This window comes from Hordeum vulgare, chromosome 5H (assembly GCF_904849725.1).
Source record: "Hordeum vulgare subsp. vulgare chromosome 5H, MorexV3_pseudomolecules_assembly, whole genome shotgun sequence".
NCBI lineage: Eukaryota > Viridiplantae > Streptophyta > Magnoliopsida > Poales > Poaceae > Hordeum > Hordeum vulgare.
In genome coordinates this window covers 150,648,034-150,660,686 of record NC_058522.1, presented here as the reverse complement: position 1 = coordinate 150,660,686, position 12,653 = coordinate 150,648,034, and positions in this window count along the sequence as shown.

Here is a 12,653-nt window from a genome sequence, read left to right as displayed (position 1 = left end):
ACACTGCGTGACATTTCCCCCGAAGGGACAGACACAGCAGCAAAGAAGGATACATGCCGGTCAATCAATGTGTCCGGAGTGGTAGAAAGCTACCAAATCTCGGTGGACGCACAAAGAGGCATTTCCCCGTAAAGATTACTACTAAAGGCACACAGCTAGGTGTCGAATCCCACACATATAATGCATTTCATAACATACACACAATATGCACGATATGTGTAGATACAACATGGCAACACAACATAACTCTATGACTCAAGCTTTTATTAAAGACTCATAAGAGTTAACATAGTATGATATTACAAACAGGGGTCTCGTGGCCCGTCACTCAAGTCATACAGACATCAAGCGGAAGCACAACATGCCTGGGTACAGACATCTACTAAAAGTGGCTGGAAGAGCCTCAAAAGCTACAACATCCCTACCAAAGAACCAGACCTCTGTCTAGGATTCCCAAGCTATTCCAGTCAACATCGATCACATCGTGTAGAACCAATAATGAGACTAAAGTATTCTCTGCAAAAACATAAATAAAGCAACCGTGAGTACAAAGGCTCTCAGCAAGACTTACATCAGAACTATCTACATATGCATCAGTATCAGTGAAGGGATTGTGGGGTTTGACTGCAGCAAGCCTGCTTTGACTCTTGGCTAACATGTACTACGACTACAAGTACTTTCTTTGAGGGGGATAGCGCACACAAGTCCACATATTCACCAATTCAATACACCAATATGGATCCACTCTCGTCTCCCTACGAGAAGTCCATCCATAGCACTCACACTTATCTTGAATATTTTATAGTATCTATTCAAGTTGTCCATGACCATATAAATTTCCAAGTAGCCCATATCCACGGACGCGGCTATTCGAATAGATTAGATTACCCTACAGGGGTGTAGTTCTTCACACACGTTCCCACCAGTTATCACCATATGCATGTCATGCATCTCGACAACCTTCAAGCGGAAGGACCGGCGTGGGTGTCGGCCACGACCTAACCAACCACACAAGACTCTACTCCAGGTTAATCGCCTATTTGAGACTGAACCCGCAAAGAAGTCCGGTCGAAGTTTCCTCTACGGCCCCAAACGATGTGTACAGGGTTCCCAAGCCCACCTCGACGGATGGTACTACGCTTGGTACACCGGGCCATGATGCCTAGTCTGTCCCAAGCCCACCTGTACAGGGTGCCACTCGGTAGACTACTAGCATGTCCTACAAACACCAGAAACTAGTTGCAACTCCTGGACAGAGATCTAGGTGATTAATAAGTCGAGAGAGTCAATTAAGGATCCCAATATGCGATAGTAGCTAGTCTTGGATAACATACACATGACTCAGTTCTTAAGGACGGTCCCAATGAGACAACCAGCCATGTACTCCTACACAGCCTCTCATCGTTACCTTTACCAAATCGGATTCACGGCTTTACTCTCACACTGTAGAACATGAACACCACCATTCCGATTCATTGTCTAGATGGATCAGACCCGACACGACTCTGAGCATAGTAGGCACAGTAAGCAAGCATGGATGAGTAAGCACAACAAGGCTCAAGCAGTTGCTACTCATGCTAAGTGGTTTCAACTATTTACTATGGCAAAATCAGGTCCTGCAGAGGAATGGGTTCAACTACCGAGAACATGTAGCAGTTGAATCGTGCTTGTCCTAATGCAATAAAAGAGAGCAGGAGCGAGAGAGTGGGTTTATATCAATATGCTCAAAGGGAGTTTGCTTGCCTGACAGTTCCAAAGATAGCAATGACTCTTCCTCAATGTCAATGATCACATCATCGGAACCATCATCTACCAAGAGGGAACAACACCGGCAAACAAGAAAGAACAATATATACTTCATGGAAATGCAACACCATGATGTTGTTGGGGAACGTCGCATGGGAAACAAAAAAATTCCTATGCGCACGAAGACCTATCATGGTGATGTCCATCTACGAGAGGAGATTTGGATCTATGTAGCCTTGTAGATCGCACAGCAGGAAGCGTTAAGAAACATGGTTGATGTAGTCGAACATCCTCACGTTCCTCGATCTGCCCCGCGAACCGTCCCACGAACCGTCCCACGATCCGTCCCGCGAACCGTCCCACGAACCGTCCCGCGATCCGTCCCACGATCCGCTCCGATCTAGTGCCGAACGGACGACACCTCCGCGTTCAGCACACGTACAGCTCGACGATGATCTCGGCCTTCTTGATCCAGCAAGCAAGACGGAGAAGTAGATGAGTTCTCCGGCAGCGTGACGGCGCTCCAGTGGTGGTGAAGGATCTACTCCTGAACGGCTCCGCCCGAGCTCCGTAGAAATACGATCTAGAGGAAAAAATGTGGTGTTTGTGGTCGGGCTGCCGTGGCAAAAGTTGTTATCAAATCAGACCTAAAACTCCACTATATATAGGAGGAGGGGAGGGGAGGCTTGCCTTGGGGTCCAAGACCCCAAGGGTGCGCCAGCCAAGGAAGTGGAGGAGTCCACCTCTAATCCTAGTCCCACTAGGATTGCAAGGTGGAGTCCTTCCCTTCCTTCCCACCTCTTTTTTTTCCTTTTCTCTTTGATTTTTTATCCTTGGCGCATAGGGCCTCCTTGGGCTGTCCCACCAGCCCACTAATGGCTGGTGCGCCACCCCTAGGGCCTATGGGCTTCCCCGGGTGGGCTGGCCCCCTCCCGGTGAACATCCAGAACCCATTCGTCACTCCCGGTACATTCTCGGTAATGCCCGAAAACATTCTCGTAATCAAATGAGGTCATCCTATATATCAATCTTCGTCTCCGGACTATTCCGGAAACCCTCGTTACGTCTGTCGTATCATCCGGGACTCCGAACAACATTCGGTAACCACACATATAACTCAACTATACTAAAACATCGTCGAACCTTAAGTGTGCAGACCGTGCGGGTTCGAGAATTATGTAGACATGCCTCGAGGTACTCCTCGGTCAATATCCAATAGCGGGACCTGGATACCCATATTGGATCCTACATATCCTCCGAATACTTTATCGGTTGAACCTCAGTGTCAAGGATTCAGGCAATCCCGTATGTCATTCCCTTTGTCCTTCGGTATGTTACTTCCCCGAGATTTGATCGTCGGTATCCGCATACCTATTTCAATCTCATTACCAGCAAGTTTCTTTACTCGTTCCGTAATACAAGATCCCGTGACTTACACTTAGTCACATTGCTTGCAAGGCTTGTGTGTGATGTTGTATTACCGAGTGGGCCCCGAGATACCTCTCCGTCACACGGAGTGACAAATCCCAGTCTTGATCCATACTAACTCAACGGACACCTTCGGAGATACCTGTAGAGCACCTTTATAGTCACCCGGTTAAGTTGTGATGTTTGATACACACAAGGCATTCCTCCGGTGCCAGTGAGTTATATGATCTCATGGTCATAGGAACAAATACTTGACACGCAGAAAACAATAGAAATAAAATGACACGATCAATATGCTACGTTCATAGTTTGGGTCTTGTCCATCACATGATTCTCCTAATGATGTGATCCCGATATCAAGTGACAACACTTGCATATGGTCAGGAAACCTTGACCATCTTTGATCAGCGAACTAGTCAACTAGAGGCTCACTAGGGGCAGTGTGTTGTCTATGTATCCACACATGTATTTGAGTTTCCAATCAATACAATTCCAGCATGGATAATAAACGATTATTATGAACAAGGAAATATAATAATAGATGATTTATTATTGCCTCTAGGGCATATTTCCAACAGTCTCCAACTTGCACTAGAGTCAATAATCTAGTTCACATCACCATGTGATTTCAACGAATCCAACACCCATATAGTTCTGGGGTCTGATCACGTCTTGCTCGTGAGAGAGGTTTTAGTCAACGGTTCTGAAACTTCCAGATCCGTGCATTCTTTACAAATCTTTATGTCATCTTATAGATGCTGCTACTACGTGCTATTCGGAAATACTCCAAATATCTGCTCTACTATATGAATCCGTTTTACTACTCATAGTTATTCGGATTAGTGTCAAAACTTGCATCAACGTAACCCTTTACAACGAACTCTTTAACCACCTCCATAATCGAGAAAAAATCCTTAGTCCACTAGTTATTAAGGATAAGTTTGACCGATGTTCAGTGATTCAATCATGGATCACTCTCTGTACCCCTTAACAGACTTGTGGCAAGGCACACATCAGGTGCGGTACACAGCTTGGCATACTTTAGAGACTATGGTTAAGGCATAGGGAACGACCTTCGTCCTTTCTCTTTCTTCTATCGTGGTCCGGCTTTTGAGTCTTACTCAAATTCACACCTTACAACACAACCAAGAACTCCTTCTTTGCTGATCTATTTTGAACTCCTTCAAAAACTTGTCAAGGCATGCATTTCATTTGAAAGTTATGTTTAGCATTTTGATCTATCTCCATAGATCTTGATGCTCAATGTTCAAGTAGCTCTATCTAGGTCTTCCTTTGAAAAATCCCTTTCAAACAACCTTTATGCATTACAGAAATTCTACATTACTTCCGATCAACAACATGTCAACCACATATACTTATCAGAATTTCTATAGTGCTCCCACTCACTTCTTTGGAAATACAAGTTTCTCATAAACCTTGCACAAACCCAAAAGCTTTGATCATCTCATCAAAGCGTATATTCCAACTCTGAGATGCTTGCACCAGTCCATAAAAGGATAGCTGGTGCTTGCATACTTGTTAGTATCCTTAGGATCGACAAAACCTTCTGATTGTATCACATACAATCTTTCCTCAAGGAAACCGTCGAGGAAACAATGTTTTGACTTCCTATGTGCAATATTTAACAAATAATGCAGCAACTACTAACATAATTCCAGCAGACTTTTAGCATCGCTACGAGTGAGAAAGTCTCATCATAGTCAACTCTTTGATCTTGTCGAAAACATCTTTGCGACAAGTCGAGCTTTTCTCTAATGGTGAATAGTCACCATCATCGTCTATTTTCTTTTAAAGATCCATCATTACTTAATAGTCTTACTACCATCAAGTAGTTCTTCCAAAGTTCTACACTTTGTTATATACATGGATCCTCTCTCGGATTTCATGGCCTCCAACCATTTTTCTGAATCCGGGCCCACCATTGCTTCTCCATAACTCGTAGGTTCATTGTTGTTCAACGACATGACCTCCAAGACAGGGTTACCGTACCTCTCTGTAGTAGTACGCAACCTTGTCGACCTACGAGGTTTGTAGTAACTTGATCTGAGGCTCTAATGATCACCATCATCAGCTTCCACTTCAATTGGTGTAGGCGCCACAGGAACATCTTCCTGTTCCCTACTACACACTGGTTGAAGTGACGGTTCACTAACCTCATCAAGTTCCACCACCCTCCCACTCAATTCTTTCGAGAGAAACCTTCCCTCGAGAAAGGACCCGTTTCTAGAAACAAACACTTTGCTTCCGGATCTGAGATAGGAGATGTATCCAACTGTTTAGGATATCCTATGAAGATGCATTTATCCTCTTTGGGTTCGAGCTTATCAGACTGAAACTTTATCACATAAGCATCGCAGCCCCAAACTTTCAAGAAACGACAACTTAGGCTTCTCCAAACCATAGTCTATACCGTGTCATCTCAACAGAAATAGGCGGTGCCCTATTTAAAGTGAATGCGGTTGTCTCTAATGTATAACCCATAAACGATAGTGGTAATTCGATAAGAGACATCATAGTATGCACCATATCAAATAGGGCATGGCTATGACGTTCATACACATCATCACACTATGGTGTTCCAGGTGGCATGAACTGCAAAACAATTTTCACTTTGTCTTAACTACGTACCAAAAACTCGTAACTCAGATATTCATCTCTATGATCATATCGTAGACAGTTTATCCTCTTGTCACGACGATCTTCACTCTGAAATTGCTTTGAACTTTTCAATATTTCAGACTTGTGATTCATCAAGTAAATACTCGTGTATCTACTCAAATCGTCAGTGAAGTGAAAATATAACAATATCCACTACGTGCCTTAGCACTCATTGGACTGCACACATCAAAAATGCATTACTCCCAACAAGTTACTCTCTTGTTTCATGTGGCATGTTTTGCATGTCTCAAGTGATTCAAAATCAAGTGAGTCCAAACGATCCATCTCTATGGAGTTTATTCATGCATTTATACCAACACGTATGGTTTGCATGTCTCAAACGTTTCAAAAATGAGTGAGTACAAAGATCCATCGGCATGGAGCTTCTTCATGCATTTTATACCAACATGACTGAAGTGGCAGTGCCACAACTAAGTGGTACTATCATTATTACTTTGTATCTTTTGGCACCAATATTATGAACATGTGTAACACTACGATCGAGATTCAATAAACCATTGAGGGTAATTATTCAAGCAAATAGAATAACTATTATTCTCTTTAAATGAATAATCGTATTGCAATAAACACGATCCAATCATGTTCATTCTCAACGCAAACACCAAATAACAATTATGTAGGTTTTACCACCAATCCCGATGATAGAGGGAGCGTGCGATGTTTGATCACATCAACCTTGGAAACACTTCCAACACGTATCGTCACCTCGCCTTTAGCTACTCTCCGTTTATACGGTAGCTTTCATTTCGAGTTACTAATCACTTAGCAACCGAACCGGTATCCAATACCCTCGTGCTACTAGGAGTACTAGTAAAGTACACATCAATATCATGTATATCAAATATACTTCTGTTGACCTTGCCAGCCTTCTTATCTACCAAGTATCTAGGGTAGCTCCGCCTCAGTGACCGTTCCCCTCATAACAGAACCACTTAATCTTGGGTTTGGGTTCAATTTTTGGTTTCTTCATTAGAGCAGCAATTGGTTTGCCGTTTCATGAAGTATCCCTTCTAGCCCTTCCCCTTCTTGAAACTAGTGGTTTTACTAACCATCAACAATTGATGCTCCTTCTTGATTTCTACTTTCACAGCGTCAAACATTGTGAATCACTCAAGGATCATCATATCTATCCTTGATTTGTTCATAGTTCATCACGAAGCTCTAGCAGCTCAGTGGCAGTGACTTTGGAGAACCATCACTATCTCATCTGGAAGATTAACTCCCACTTGATTCAAGCGATTGTTGTACTCAGACAATCTGAGAACATGCTCAACGATTTGAGCTTTTCTCCTTTACTTTGTAGGCAAAGAATCTTGTCGGAGGTCTTATACCTCTCAACAAGGGCATGAGCATGAAATCTCAATTTCATCTTTTTGAACATCTCTTATGTTCTGCGACGTTTTCAAAACGTCTTCGATGCCTTGCTTCTAAGCCATTAAGTATTGCGCACTTAACTATCATGTATTCATCAAAGACGTGTATGTCAGATGTTCGCAACATCCACAGACGACGCCCGAGGTGCAGCACACCGAGTGGTGCATTAAGGACATAAGCCTTCTACGCAGCAATGAGGACTATCCTCAATTTTACGGACTGAGTCCCCAAAGTTGCTAATATCAACTTTCAACTAAATTTTCTCTAGGATCATATAAAAACAGTAGAGCTATAGCGCAAGCTACATCTTAATTCACAAAGACCATTAGACTATGTTCATGATAATTAGTTCAATTAATCATATTACTTAAGAACTCCCACTCAAAAAGTACATCTCTCTAGTCATTTGAGTGGTACATGATCCAAATCCACTATCTCAAGTCCGATCATCACGTGAGTCGAGAATAGTTTCAGTGGTAAGCATCTCTATGCTAATCATATCAACTATACGATTCATGCTCGACCTTTCGGTCTCATGTGTTCCGAGGCCATGTCTGCACATGCTAGGCTCGTCAAGCTTAACCCGAGTGTTCCGTGTGTGCAACTGTATTGCACCCGTTGTTTGTGAACGTTGAGTCTATCACACCCGATCATCACGTCGTGTCTCAAAACGACGAAGTGTCGCAACGGTGCATATTCAAGGGGAACACAATTTCGTCTTGAAATTTTAGTGAGAGATCACCTCATAATGCTACCGTCGTTCTAAGTAAAATAAGGTGCATAAAAGGATTAACATCACATGCAATTCATAAGTGACACGATATGTCCATCATCATGTGCTTCTTGATCTCCATCACCAAAGCACCGGCACGATCTTCTTGTCACCGGCGCCACACCATGATCTCCATCATCATGATCTCCATCAACGTGTTACCATCGGGGTTGTCGTGCTAATTATGCTATTACTACTAAAGCTACGTCCTAGCAATATAGTAAACGCATCTGCAAACACAAACGTTAGTGAAAAGACAACCCTATGGCTCGTGCGGGTTGCCGTACCATAGACGTGCAAGTCGATATTAACTATTACAACATGATCATCTCATACATCCAATATATCACGTCACATCATTCGCCATATCATATCACAAGCATACCCTGCGAAAACAAGTTAGACGTCCTCTAATTGTTGTTGCATGTTTTACTTGGCTGCTATGGGTATCTAGTAGATCGCATCTTACTTACGCAAAAACCACAACGGAGATGTGCAAATTGCTATTTAACCTCTCCAAGGACCGCCTCGGTCAATATCAATTCAACTAAAGTGGAAGAAACCGACGCCCTCCAGTCATCTTTATGCAACGAGGTTGCATGTCAATTGATGAAACCATTCTTTCTAAGCGTACGAATAATGTTGGTCTGGGCCGCTTCAATCCAACAATACCGCTGAATCGAGAAAAGACTAAGGAGGGCAGCAAATCGAACATCACCGTCCACAAAACCCTTTGGGTTCTACTCGAGATAACATCTACGCATGAACCTAGATCATGATGCCACTGTTGGGGAACATCGCATGGGAAACAAAAAAATTCCTACGCGCACGAAGACCTATCATGGTGATGTCCATCTACGAGAGGAGATTTGGGTCTACGTACCCTTGTAGATCGCACAGCAGGAAGCGTTAAGAAACGCGGTTGATGTAGTGGAACGTCCTCACGTCCCTTGATCCGCCCCACGAACCGTCCCACGAACTGTCCCGTGATCCGTCCGACGAACCATCCCACGAACCGTCCCGCGATCCGACCCACGATCCGCTCCGGTCTAGTGCCGAACGGACGGCACCTCCGCGTTCAGCACACTTATAGCTCGAGGATGATCTCGGCCTTCTTGATCCAGCAAGCAAGACGGATAAGTAGATGAGTTCTCTGGCAGCGTGACGGCGCTCTAGTGGTGGTGAAGGATCTACTCCTGCAAGCCTCCGCCCGAGCTCCGCAGAAATACGATCTAGAGGAAAAACCGTGGTGTTTGTGGTCGGGCTGCCGTGGCAAAAGTTGTTCTCAAATCAGCCCTAAAACTCCACTATATATAGGAGGAGATGAGGGGAGGCTTGCCTTGGGGTCCAAGACCCCAAGGGTGCGCCGGCAAAGGAGGTGGAGGAGTCCACCTCCAATCCTAGTACAACTAGGATTGGAAGGTGGAGTCCTTCCCTTCCTTCCCACCTCTTTTTTCCTTTTCTCTTTGATTTTTTATCCTTGGCGCATAGGGCCTCCTTGCGCTGTCCCACCAGCCCACTAAGGTCTGGTGCGCCACCCCTAGGGCCTATGGGCTTCCCCTGGTGGGCTGGCCCCCTCCCGGTGAACATCCGGAACCCATTCGTCACTCTCGGTACATTCCCGGTAATGCCCGAAAACCTTCTGGTAATCTAATGAGGTCATCCTATATATCAATCTTCGTCTCCGGACTATTCTGGAAACCCTCATGACGTCTCTGATCTCATCCGGGACTCCTAACAACATTCGATAACCACACATATAACTCAACTATACTTAAGCATCGTTGAACCTTAAGTGTGCAGACTGTGCGGGTTTGAGAACTATGTAGACATGCCCCGAGGTAATCCTCGATCGATATCCAATAGCGGGACCTGGATGCCCATATTGGATCCTACATATCCTCCAAATAATTTATCGGTTGAATCTCAGTGTCAAGGATTCAGGCAATCCCGTATGTCATTCCCTTTGTCCTCCGGTATGTTACTTGCCCGAGATTTGATCGTCGGTATCCGCATACCTATTTCAATCTCGTTACCAGCAAGTCTCTTTACTCGTTCATAATACAAGATCCCGTGACTTACACTTAGTCACATTGCTTGCAAGGCTTGTTTGTGATGTTGTATTACCGAGTGGGCACCGATATACCTCTTCGTCACATGGAGTGAAAAATCCGAGTCTTGATCCATACTAACTTAACGGACACCTTCGAAGATACCTGTAGAGCACCTTTATAGTCACCCAGTTACGTTGTGACGTTTGATACACACAAGGCATTCCTCCAGTGCCAATGAGTTATATGATCTCATGGTCATAGGAACAAATACTTGACACGCAGAAAACAATAGCAATAAAATGACACGATCAATATGCTACGTTCATAGTTTGGGTCTTGTCCATCACATGATTCTCCTAATGATGTGATCCCGTTATCAAGTGACAACACTTGCCTATGGTCAGGAAACCTTGACCATCTATGATCAACGAACTAGTCAACTAGAGGCTCACTAGGGACAGTGTGTTGTCTATGTATCCACACATGTATTTGAGTTTCCAATCAATACAATTCCAGCATGGATAATAAACGATTATTATGAACAAGGAAATATAATAATAGCTAATTTATTATTGCCTCTAGGGCATATTTCCAAGAGATGCATGATCCTGACATGAAAATGAAATGTGGCATGGCTAATGTAGCTACCATTTCTTAAGTTGAAGCTGGTTTGAATCCAAATTCAAATATCACTTCAAACAAGGTATTTCTCAGATACCCTTTTAATTGATTCGACCTGATGCTCAGGCATAACTTGTTTTATCATGCATGAAGATGGCATATTGATGTACTAACTTTCCTAGCTCAATGTTTGGTCTTATTAATTGAAGTGGAATTCAAATATATACCAAATTCCAACTCCAAACTATTTATTACATTTACCCTAATCATCAATTTGCCTACTTGGTGATGTTAACTTTGTCAAACATGCATGAAAATGCCATAATCAAATTCCTTGTATTTGTCTGGTCATTTTTCATATATAAATTATTTTCATTGGACTTACAGATTATTTTCTATGATTTTTAGAAGGTTTCAGCATTTTCTAGAATTTCTTTGACTTGATTTAATTCCAAAATATATTAATTGTGTCAGCATGACGTGAGGGTGAGGTCATCAGGTCAACTGACCTGGGTCAGGTCAAACCTGACGTTAGTGACTCAGTATAATAACAGTGTTTACTAACTAACTAATTAATTAATTAGATGTGGGGCCCATTTGTCACTCGCTGAAGGTTTGTTTAAACTAACTATTTAATTAAAAACTAAATCCTTACCTAACCACAGCTCGGCCCCACCTGTCTGTGACTTAGAGGGGTCAAACCCCTGGTCAAAAGGGCCAAAGCCACCGGCGGCTCAACGCCGGCGACACCAGACACGGTGGAGCTTGTCGGAAAATCGCTACGGGCATCAGTTTTGGGCGCGGTTTGGCCCTATAGAAAGCACGTGCTCGCGCGCATCCGATGTAGCAAGCGGCATCACCTAGGGTACACTACATCGACGGCAGCAACAACGTCCGTGGTGGCCAGAGTACGAGCTCACCGGAACCGGCGCTAGAGGGCAGAAACGACTGTGGGAAGAGGGGGAATGGGTTCAGTTGCTCACTTAGGTGAGAGGGAGGTGGTCAGCGCGCCCGGGGAGGCTCTGTTGGGGACAAATCAAACGACAGCGACCGGCGAGTCCAAGGAAGAAGATGAAGATGGCGTCGGTGATGCAGGGCATCTCGGCTTGATTCCAATGGCGGAGAGGACCAGGGCTTTGTGGTGGATCTTATGGGCACAACAGAGGGGCGAGGGGTGGACGGAGGCTACGGCTGCGACGGACGGCGACGACGGCCTCGCTGGGATCCGTGGGGGAGGGAGAAGCAGAGAGATGGGGAAGGGACGAGAGAGGGGGATGAGATCGAGGGGGTCTAGGTGGTGGCCACACACGGATAGGGATGCACGGGTGGCCGCCAGCGCGAAGCAGGAGCTGGCTCGCCCGGCGCCGTGCCTGGTCTCGCCTGTGCCTTCTGGCACAGGTAGACGATGACTGGCAGAGGCCATAGGGCTGGGCCATCTCCTTCGTGGGCCAGGTAAGCAAGTAAGGGTTTTCTATTTTTTCCTTTTTATTCTTTTCTGTTTTCTAATTCTGAAATTTGTGTTGATTTGAAAATAAATCCAAATCATTTTGCAAAATCCTGATAATAATTTTATGTGGCATAAATAGAAATGTCCAATGCCACATAATAGTTTCAGTATTTATAAAGTTATATTTTATATATAGCAAATATAATTCCATTTAAAATAGTTGTTTGATTAATTCAAAAACTAATATAAAATGTTTCTGTGATCCAAAATATTGGTTGACATTTTTTTATTTCAGTCCAATATTTTATTGGAAAATCACGGACATTTCCTTGAATCAATTTGAAGCAATTTTTATGTTGTTTGTTTGACAAAAATTTAAATGATGAGGCTTGATCACTCCTCATTTCATTTCCAAAAGAAAAAAATAGGAATGCATGCATGAGATGCAATGCCAAACAATTCTAGATCTGGGGCTGTGACAACTCACCCCCACTAAACAAGAATCTCGTCC